This window comes from Rhinopithecus roxellana, chromosome 4 (genome assembly GCF_007565055.1).
Source record: "Rhinopithecus roxellana isolate Shanxi Qingling chromosome 4, ASM756505v1, whole genome shotgun sequence".
NCBI lineage: Eukaryota > Metazoa > Chordata > Mammalia > Primates > Cercopithecidae > Rhinopithecus > Rhinopithecus roxellana.
Window position 1 is genome coordinate 148,877,645 of NC_044552.1, and position 11,903 is coordinate 148,889,547.

The window sequence follows — 11,903 nt, forward strand, 5'->3', positions numbered from 1 at the left end:
CCCCTGCGGCCCAGTTGTACTGTCTCTCCTTATTTCTCAGCCGGCCGACACTTACGGAAAATAGAAAAAACCTACATGGAAATATTGGGGGGGTTCCCCCAATATCATGGTACAAAGTTGCATGGCCTTATGGCCATTTACGAAGAAATAAGAAAACAATATGTAGCCAAAAACTGATGTTAAAGTATTATAAAGTTGTGCTGTGCACTTTAACAACTTTTTAAAAATGCTATTTTCTTGAATTTTGTGATACCTGTAGTAACTATCATATTTAAAATATTTAATTTATCATAAATTATTTTATTGCTCTAAATAAATATTCTCAACTCTTTATAATTTTATGCATACAGTTTTCATAGAATTCTCCAAGTTGTACAACATTTAAGCCCACAAAACCTGGGATCTCACTCCTATTAAAAATTATACAAATTGAGGTGGCTGGCAAGATGGCTGAATAAGAAAAGCTCCAGTCTGCAGCTCCCAGTAACATCAATGCAGAAGGTGGGCAATTTCTGCATTTCCAACTGAGGTACCCAGCTCATCTCATTGGGGCTAGTACAGTGGGTATAGCCCACAGAAGGTGAGCTGAAGCAGGGTGGCTCATTGCTTCACCTGGGAAATGCAAGGAGTCGGGGAACTCCCTCCCCTAGCCAAGGGAAGCTGTGAGGGACTGTGCTGTGAGGAATGGTGTATTCCAGTCCAGATACTACGCTTTTCCCATGGTTTTCACAATGCATAGACCAGGAGACTCTCTCCTGTGTCTATACCACCAGGGTCCTGGGTTTCAAGCACAAAACTGGGCGGCCGTTTGGGGAGACACTGAGCTAACTGCAGGAAGCTAGCTGCAAGAGTTTTTTTCATACCCCAGTGACTCCTGAAAAGTCAGTGAGACAGAACCATTCACTCCCTGGAATGGGGGCTGAAGCCAGGGAATCAAGTGGTCTAGCTCAGCAGATCCCACCCCCACAGAGCCCAGCAAGCTAAGATCCACTGGCTTGAAATTCTCCCTGCCAACATAGCTCTATGAAGTCGACCTGGGACTCTTGAGCTTGGTGGGGGGAGGGGCATCTGCCATTATTGAGGCTTGAGTAGGCAGTTTTCCTCTCACAGTGTAAACGACACTGCTAAGAAGTTTGAAGGGGGCAGAGCCCACTGCAGCTCAGGATGCCACTGTAGCCAGACTGCCTCTTTAGATTCCTCCCCTCTGGGCAGGGCATCTCTGAAAGAAAGGCAGCAGCCCCAGTTAGGGGCTTATAGATAAAACTCCCATCTCCCTGGCACAGAGCACCTGGGGGAAGTGGGGGCTGTGGGCACAGCTTTAGCAGACTTAACCATTTCTGCCTGTCAGCTCTGAAGACAGCAGCGGATCTCCCAGCACAGTGCTCGAGCTCTGCTAAGGGGCAGGCTGCCTCCTTAAGTGAGCCGCTGACCCCTTTGCCTCCTAACTGGGAGACACCTCCCAGCAGGGCTCAACAGACACCTCATACAGGAGAGTTCCAGCTGGCATTTGGTGGGTGTCCCTCTGGGACAAAGCTTCCAGAGGAAGGAACAGGAAGCAATCTTTGCTCCTCTGCAGCCTCTACTGGTGATACCCAAGCAAAAAGCAGAGTCTGGGGTGGACCTCCATCAGACTCCAGCAGACCTGCAGTAGAGGGGCCTGACTGTGAGAAGGAAAACTAGCAAACAGAAAAGGATTGCACCAACATCAACAAAGAGCATGTCCACACAAAAACCCCATCTGAAGGTAACCTACATCGAAGACCAAAGGTAGATAAATACACAAAGGTGAGGAAAAGCCAGCACAAAAAGGCTGAAAATTCCAAAAACCAGGACAACTCTTCTCCTCCAAAGGATCACACCTTCTCGCCAGCAAAGGAACAAAACTGGACAGAGAATGAGTTTGAAGAATTGACAGAAGTCGGATTCAGAGGTGGGTAATAACAAACTCCTCTGAGCTAAAGGAGCATGTTCTAACCCAATGCAAGGAAGCCAAGAACCTTGAAAAAAGAAGAATTGCTAACCAGAATAACCAGTTTAGAGAAGAACATAAATGACCTGATGGAGCTGAAAAACACAGCACAAGAACTTCATGAAGCATACACAATTATCAATAGCTGAATCAATCTAGCAAAAGAAAAGATATCAGGGATTGAAGATCAACTTAACAAATAAACCATGAAGACAAGATTAGAGAAAAAAGAATAAAAAGGAATGAGCAAAGCCTCCAAGAAATATGGGACTTTGTGAAAAGACCAAACCTATGTTTGATTGGTGTACCAGAGATGGGGAGAATGGAACCAAGTTGGAAAACACTCTTCAGGATATTATCCAGGAGAACTTCCCCAACCTAGCAAAACAGGCCAACATTCAAGTTCAGGAAATACAGAGAACACCACAAAGATACTCCTCGAAAAGAGCAATCCCAACACACATAATCATCAGATTCACCAAGGTTGAAATGGAGGAAAAAATGCTAAGGGCAGCCAGAAAGAAAGATCAGGTTACCCACAAAAGGAAGCCCATCAGACTAACAGCAGATGTCTCTGCAGAAACCCTACAATCCAGAAGAGAGTGGGAGCCAATATACAACATTCTTAAAGAAAATAATTTTCAACTCAGAATTTCATATCCAGCCAAACTAAACTTCATAAGTGAAGGAGAAATAAAGTCCTTCACAGACAAGCAAATCCTGAGAGGCTTTGTCACCACCAGGCCTGCCTTACAAGAGCTCTTGAAGGAAGCACTAAATATGGAAAGGAAAAAACAGTACCAGGCACTGCAAAAATATACCAAATTGGAAAGACCATTGACACTATGAAGAAACTGCATCAACTAATGGGCAAAACAACCAACTAGCATCATAATGACAGGATCAAATTAACACATAACAATATTAACCTTAAATGTAAATGGGCTAAATGCCCCAATGAAAAGACACAGACTGGCAAATTGGATAAAGAGTCAAGACCCATCAGTGTGCTGTATTCAGGAGACCCATCTCACATGCAAAGACACACATAGGCTTAAAATAAAGGTATGGAGGAAGATTTACCAAGTAAATGGAAAGCAAAAAAAAGCAGGACTTGTAATCCTAGTCTCTGATAAAACAGGCTTTAAACCAACACAGATCAAAAAAGACAAAGAAGGGCATTATATATTGGTGAAGGGATCAATGCAACGTGAAGAGCTAACTATCATAAATACATCTGCATCCAATACAGGAGCACCCAGATTTATAAAGCAAGTTCTTATAGACCTACAAAGAGACTTAGACTCCCACACAACAATACTGGGAGAATTTAACACCCTACTGTCAATATTAGACAGATCAACAAGACAGAAAATTAACAAAGATATTTAGGACATGAACTCAGCTCTGGATCAAGTGGACCTAATAGACATCTACAGAACTCTCCACCCCAAATCAACAGAATATACATTCTTCTCAGTACCACATTTCACTTATTCTAAAACTGACCACATACTGGAAGTAAAACACTCCTCAGCAAATACAAAATAATGGAAATCATAACAAACATTCCCTCAGACCACAGTGCAATCAAATTAGAACTCAGGATTAAGAAACTCACTCAAAACCACGCAGCTACATGGAAACTAAACAATCTGCTCATGAATGATTACTGAGTAAATAAGGAAATAAAGGCAGAAATAAGATCTTTGAAACAAAGACACAATGTACCAGAATCTGTGGGACACAGCTAAAGCAGTGTTTAGAGGGAAATTTATAGCACTAAATGCCCACAAAGGAAAGCAGGAAAGAGATAAAATTGACACCCTAAGGTCACAATTAAAACAACTAGAGAAGTTACAGCAAACAAATTCAAAAGCTAGCAGAAGACAAGAAATAACTAAGATCAGAGCAGAACTGAAGGAGATAGAGATATGAAAAACCCTTCAAAAAAATCAGTGAATCGAAGAGCTGGTTTTTTGAAAAGATTAACAAAATAGATAGACCGCTAGCCAGACTACTAAGGAAGAAAAGAGAGAAGAATCAAATAGACAAAATAAAAAAATGATAAAGGGGATATCACCACTGATCCCACAGAAATACAGATTACCATCAGATAATACTATAAACACCTCTACACAAATAAACTGGAAAATCTAGAAGAAATAGATAAATTCCTGGACACACAAACCCTCCAAAGACTAAACCAGAAAGAAGTAGAATCCCTGAATAGATGAATAACAAATTCTGAAATTGAGGCAGTAATTAATAGCCTACCAACCAAGAAAAGCCCAGGACCAGATGGATTCACAGCCGAATTCTACCAGAGGTACAAACAGGAGCTGGTACCATTCGTTCTGAAACTATTCCAAACAACAGAAAAAGAGAGACTCCTCCCTAACTCATTTTATGAGGCCAGCATCATCCTGATACCAAAACCCGAGAAAGACACAACAAAAAAAGAAAATTTCAGGCCAATATCCCTGATGAACATTGATGTGAAAATCCCTGATAAAATACTAGCAAACTGAATCCAGCAGCACATCAAAAAGCTTATCCACCATGATCAAGTCAGCTTCATCCCTGGGATGGAAGGCTGGTTCAATATACGCAAATCAATAAACATAATCCATCACATAAACAGAACCAATGACAAAAACCACATGATTATCTCAACAGATGCAGAAAAGGCCTTCAATAAAATTCAACACCCCTTCATGCCAAAAACTCTCAATAAACTAGGTATTGATGGAATGTATCTCAAAATAATAAGAGCTATTTATGACAAACCCACAGCCAGTATCATACTGAATGGGCAAAAGCTGGAAGCTTTCCCTTTGAAAACTGGCACAAGTCAAGGATGCCCTCTCTCACCACTCTTATTCAGCATAGTATTGGAAGTTCTGGCCAGGGCAATCAGGCAAGAGAAAGAAATAAAGCATAGTCAAATAGGAGGAGAGGAAGTCAAATTGTCTCTGTTTGCAGATGACATAATTGTCTATTTAGAAAATCCCATCGTCTCAGCCCAAAATATCCTTAAGCAGATAAGCAACTTCAGTAAAGTCTCAGGATATAAAATCTATGTGGAAAAATCACAAGCATTCCTATATACCAATAATAGACAAACAGAAAGCCAGATAATGAGTGAATTCCCATTCACGGTTGCTACAAAGAGAATAAAATACCTACAAATACAACTTACAAGGGATGTGAGGGACCTCTTCAAGGAGAACTACAAACCACTGCTCAAGGAAATAAGAGAGGACACAAACAAATGGAAAAACATTCCATGCTCATGGACAGGAAGAATCAATATCGTGAAAATGGCTATACTTCCCAAAGTAATTTATAGATTTAATGCTATCCCTGTCAAGTTACCATTTACTTTCTTCACAGAATTAGAAAAAACTACTTTAAATTTCATACAGAACCAAAAAAGAGCTTGTCTAGCCAAGACAATCCTATGCAAAAAGAATAAAGTTGAAGGCATCATGCTACCTGACTGCAAACTATACTGCAAGTCTACAGTAACCAAAACAGCATGGTACTGATACTAAAACAAATATATAGACCAATGGAACAGAACAGAGGTCTCAGAAATAACACCACATATCTAAAATCATCTGATCTTTGACAAACCTGATGAAAACAAGCAATGGGGAAACAACTCCCTATTTAATAAATGGTGTTGGGAAAACTGGCTAGCCATATGCAGAAAACTGAAACTGGACTCCTTCTTTATGCCTTATATAAAAATTAACTCACGATGGATTAAAGACTTAAATGCAAGACCTAAAAGAAAACCTAGAGGAAAACTGAGGCAATACTATTCAGAACATAGGCATGGGCAAAGACTTCATGACTAAAACACAAAAAGCAATGGCAACAAAAGCTAAAATTGACAAATGGAATCTAATGAAATTAAAGAGCTTCTACACACCAAAAGAAACTATCATCAGAGTGAACAGGCAACCTACAGGATGGGAGAAAAATTTTGCAATCTATTCATCTGACAAAGGGCTAATATCCAGAATCTACAAGGAACTTAAGCAAATTTACAAGAAAAAACAAACAACCTCATCAAAAAGTTGGCGAAGGATATGAACAGACACTTCTCAAAAGAAGACATTTATGTGGCCAACAAACATATGAATGAAAGCTCATCATCACTGGTCATTAGAGAAATGCAAATCAAAACCATAATGAGATACCATATCATGCCAGTTAGAATGGCGATCGTTAAAAAGTCAGGGAACAACAGATGCTGGAGAGGATCTGGAGAAATAGGAATACTTTTACCTGTTGGTGGGAGTGTAAATTAGTTCAACCATTGTGGAAGACAGTGTGGCAATTCCTCAAGGATCTAAAACCAGAAATATCATTTGACCCAGCAATCCCATTACTGGGTATATACCCAAAGGATTATAAATCATTCTACTATAAAGACACATGCACACGTATGTTTATTGCAGCACTATTCACAATAGCAAAGACATGAAATCAACCCAAATGCCCATCAATGATAGACTGGATTAAGAAAATGTGACACATATACACCACGGGATACTATGCAGCCATAAGAAAGGATGAGTTCTTGTCCTTTGCAGGGACATGGATGAAGCTGGAAACCATCATTCTCAGCAAACTAACACAGGAACAGAAAACCAAACACTGCATGTTCTCACTCATAAAAGGTAGTTGAACAATGAGAACACATGGACACAGGGAGGGGAACATCACACATGACATCATGCCTGTCATGGCGGTGAGGGGCTAGGGGAGGGACAGCATTAGGAGAAATACCTAATGTAAATGACAGGTTGATGGGTGCAGTAAACACCATGGCATGTGTATACCTATGTAACAAACCTGCACATCCTGTACATGTATCCCAGAACTTAAAATATAATTTTAAAAAACTGTAAAAATTAAGAGTCTTTTTAACATCTGTCTCTCTCTAAATATACATACATAGATATACACACGTACCCATGTATTAATAGATCAATCAAAATAGGCAGATAGATATAGATACAGAATCAAAAAACATGAGGGAAAAACAGAAGCAAATGATAAAATGGTAGAGGTAAATTGAACTTGATCAGTAATTACATTACATGTTAATCGTCTACACACTCCGACCAAAAGGCAGAAATTATCCAGATGGGTAAAAGCAAGACCAAACTATATGCTGCCAACAAGAGACAAACCTTAATAAGAAGATACAGATAGGTTGATAATAAATGGATGCAAAAAGATGAGCCATGCAAATGGTAAGAGGAAGATCATTGGAATACCTATTAATACCAGATGAAACAAACTTCTACACAGTGAGGATCACCAGATACAAAGAGGGAGTTTGCATAATGGTAAATGACACTTTATCAGGAAATTCGAATAATTTATAAAGGTGCATGTGCCTAATAAGAGTCCTCAAAACACGAAGCAAAATTGACGGGACAAAAAATAGAAACAGACAATTTTATAATCAAAGAAAGATGTTAATACTCTTCTCTCAGAAACTGATGGAACACATATGCAAAAAGATTTAAAGTGTATTAATAAGGACAGAGTGACCAACAATCTGACATTACCCTAAATGAGTTCCTGACTCCAGAGGATCTGACCATGGGCCCAATACACAGCGGATGAGCTGGCGGATGATTATAGATTCTTTGTGGGGGACGATTTTTTCTTCTCCATTCAGCACCCAGCAAGTCAGGCCATTGATGAATGTCCCCTACAGGGGTCTGAGGCTCACTTTGAGGAGATTGTGGTCCTCGAGGCTCCTGCCTCATGCAGTGGTCTCTTATACTCAGAGACCCCCTCACCTGAACAGTCATTACAAGAGGTTGAGGCTTATCAGGTTCCCCAGGCCAAGCCCAGTCTCAGATTCCTTTTGCCTCACTAGATTCTTGTGTACCCCCTATTTCTCTGCCTGCCGAGGACTTCTTACTTATTTGCTAGCTCAGCAATGCATTTAAAGAAAATGTTATAATGGCACTCACGATTTTAGCTATTTTCAGTGAGAGGGTGGTTCATGACACAGTCGGCTGCCAAGGCAGGAATGGAAGCTGTGTTTGAGACATATGATAAAGTTGGCAAACATTTGTACAGTATAGATCATTACAGAGTTGCTTATGACAACAGAAAGTGGCATAGCCTGCAGTGGCTAAGAAAATGGAACCGTTAAATATGATGTGGTGCGTTCATGTTACTGAGTGTTATAGATACACAGAGCATGCAGAGAGAAGGGGCATAAACATTGATATAACCAGCAGCTTCTGGGGAGGAGCCCTGCACTCCCTGTATGTTTCCAGCAGTTACTTAAGGGTTCAACATTTGCAGAAGTCATCCCAGTTTCCAGGAACCACAACCCAGCGTTCCTTTGGAAACCTGCCAAGCCTTCCTGACTTGCAGCAGGTGCAAAACTGCAGCCTTTCTTTTTCACTGCCTCGGATACTTTAAACCGGAAGTATGAAGTGACCCGGTCGTGACTCCTGCACTGGACCTGAGACTGGCTTTATTTAACACAGCTGTCTGAGACAACCTCTGGTTATTTTCACCGTAGGGGCTCTACGTTCTGTAATTCTTCCTTAACTTGCTAAGCACCAACTTTCTTTCATTTCTTTTACACCATGAAAATGGACTGGAAAAGCAAAAGTCACCTCTAAGATTCACTGACATTCCTTTAATTAAGCACACATGGCCCTGTGGACTTTTAAAAAGTGCTGCCTATCCCAAAATGATAGTATAAAGTCACAAAACTATGAGCAAGATGGAAATCGCGTCTTCTCCTTCCATTCTTCTCACCTCCTTATAAACGTGGAAGATTGAATTTGGGTTGAATCTGTGTCAAAATTCAGAGACTTGGCTGTGGTTAATCTCGCGCTGCTACTGCAAAGGCCGTAATAACAACCAGCTGAGCGAAGAACGAAGTCCAGACTGGAAAACAAACAGATCCTCCCTTGGTGAGATCGTGCTGCTGTGGCCACAGCCCGGTGCCACTACCCGGGTGTCAGGAATGGGATCAGGGTCAGGGAGTGGGTTGTCTCTGAGGGGCCTCCCTGCCCTGCCACCTGGGGACACCCCACATCATACAGACTGAGTAAGCCTGACATGCTGACAATAAGGGAATCCAAAAAAGTAGAGTACAGTTTGCTCTGTGGCTGTCTCAAAGGACCAAAGTAGCAAAAGAATAAAGTCAGTCAAAGTTTAATATTTTAAAGCCAATACATTTCTTAATAAGAATATGAGTGGAAAACAGAGTGACACAGCCAATACTTCCCCTAAACTGCCATCATTTCTCAACCCAGGAAAAATTTCATCTCAAAAATAACAAATAGATTAGAAATGAATATGAACCACAATGAACCTTCACCCACAGGTGAACATTTTAATAGGCTTCCTGATGGATGAAGTCGAAGTTGGCCCAGGGTGTGCTCAGCCTCTGCAGTCACTGGATTCAGGCGAAGGCAGGTGGGACTTCCCTCCAGCACCTCCTGCCTCTTGCCCTGCCCAGAGGCCCCAACTGAGGATGTGGCACCTTGTTCCTTAGGCAGGTGTGACTTGGCTTTTATTGCAATAATAAGAACACAATAAGAACTGTATATTCCTTTACTGAGAGAAAGAGAGAGCGAGAGAAAATCATGGGGTTGACTCTAAGGGAACATTTTATAATGCCCTGCAAACTTTTTAAAATTTATTGAGTTTCTCATCTAAAAATGTTTTCTGTGTTAGCTTTTGTCAGTCAAGAAAAAGGACGAGACAAGTCTCAATCATCTTAGGAGGCTTATTTGCCGAAGTTAAGAATGTGTGCCCGGGGGACAGATCTATGCCTTTCTCCAAAGATGATTCTGAGGGCTGCAAATTTAAAGGGGAAAGGGTGAGATATTGAGAAGTTCACAATTTTCGTGTAAGATGTGGGATAGGGAAAAATAATCATGCCTTTGTCTGGCTCGGTGAGTCTGCATTTTTTTTTTTTTTTTTTTTTTTTGCATAAGACTACATAGACTGATGGGACAGAGGAAAAACCCAGGGAATCTGCATTTTACAGAAGGTAACAGACGAAATGGGGCAGGGGAACAACCAGATATGCGTTTATGTCTGGTGGGCTGGGGGTGAGTGCAGCTATAAAGAGAAGCTATCAATTTACATTGCCATGGTGAAATCGTCACAGAAACACCTTCGACTAAAGATCTTGGAGCATACTAGGAATTTCCTTGTGGGCAAAACATGGGGGAGGCATGTAGCTTTTCATCAATTAGGAACCAAAAAGAGGAGGCAGGTTTGCACCACCCAGTTCCCAGCTTAACTTTTCCCTTTGGCTCAATGAGTTTGGGGTCCCAAGAGTTAATTTCCTTTCACACTTTCTAGACCATTGCCCAGACAATTGTTTTTGACCTGTGGTATCCAGCACAGTGAACCCACGTAATCCAGGAATGAAATGTGAATGAGAGCTGTGGAGTTATGCAACTTGGCTGATCCTGAGATTGTAGATAAAAATGATCTTTTCTAAAAATGTACCTTATGAGGCCAGTGCAGAGATTTATGTCTGTAATCCCAGCACTTCGAGAGGCTGAGGTGGGCGAGTGCTTGAGCTCAGGAGTTCGAGACCAGCCTGGACAACACAGCTAAACCTTGTCTCTACAAAAAATTAGCTGGGCATGGTGGTGTGTGCCTGTGTCCCACCTACTCAGAAGGCTGAGGCAGGAGGATTTCTTGAGCCCAGAAAGTTGAGACTGCAGTGAGCTGAGATTGCACCACTCCACTGGAGTCTGGGCAACAGGGCAAGACCCAGTCTTAAAAAAAAAAATAACCATATGCATATAACCACCTGCCCCACCCTTACAGCCATACCATGTGAGTGAGACATGGAAGCTGTTTTATGCCTCTGGGAGTCTTCAGTCTTTTGTTCCCTGAACAATGAGGGCAGGATCTGGTTCACCCTCTCTGCCCAGCTCCTTAGTCCTGGCTCCTTTCCCTAGGAACAGGCTGGCACAGAGTTCCGACACTCATCCCAAAATCATATGAGTCAGAACCAGGAACCCAGAACCGAGTTTTAATAGAAGCTGATGTAAGCTTCTATAGCAATGCAACCTGATACCCAAGTCAATAATAAAATATATGTGTTTGCAAGCACCTCCCGTCTTTCTGCATCATCGAAGGGCTTCCAGTGTCCACCACAGGCTCTTCCTTTATGGGAGTGTAACCCTTCCAGTGTCCGCAAGGCTGAGTGAGTCCAGTTTATGTCAGTATTGACAGCCCTGGGAAAATAGATGAGATTGCAGTGTGTGTAAATCGTGGTGTTTGAGTTGGGTGACTGCATAGTTTATCATCTGGAGTGGGCGCTGGGGTCCTTCTGAGCATGGCCTAGTGGCTGTTCATAATTCCACAGCATCACAGGCGTGAACCCAGACAGGCCCTTGGAGGGGAGGTGGTGTGGCCATGCTAAGAGTAAGCCTACATGTGAACAAAAGCTTGATATTCGGGTTTCTTCCTTAAACACTGCTCAGATTCCTCTACTACCAGGGTGCCTCTGACTAAATATCTCACCCAGTCCAGCCCTCCCAGCTGGGGCCCGCAGGATCTGTGTAGGAACCGTAGTCACAGAGGGAGTTACGAGGAAGTTTCACTGAGTAGACAGACAATGGGCTGGACTGAGAAAGGCCTCAAGTGATTGGAGACTAAGGCAAACTCCAGCCTAGAATGTATCGACCAGACAGTGTGATTTCCTCCTGGACGAGAGCAGTGGGGTTGAGGACGGGGGTCTTGCCATTGTTAGGGGCTCACCTGAATGGGAAGTGGAGAAGAAACAGTGGGGAAGAGGATGAGGCGTAGAAGGAGGCAGAGACCCAACGCTGAAGGAGCTTTGGAGCAGGTGAAGGCACCTGGGCAGGACACACGCCAGAATTTGGCATGGGTGTGACAGGTG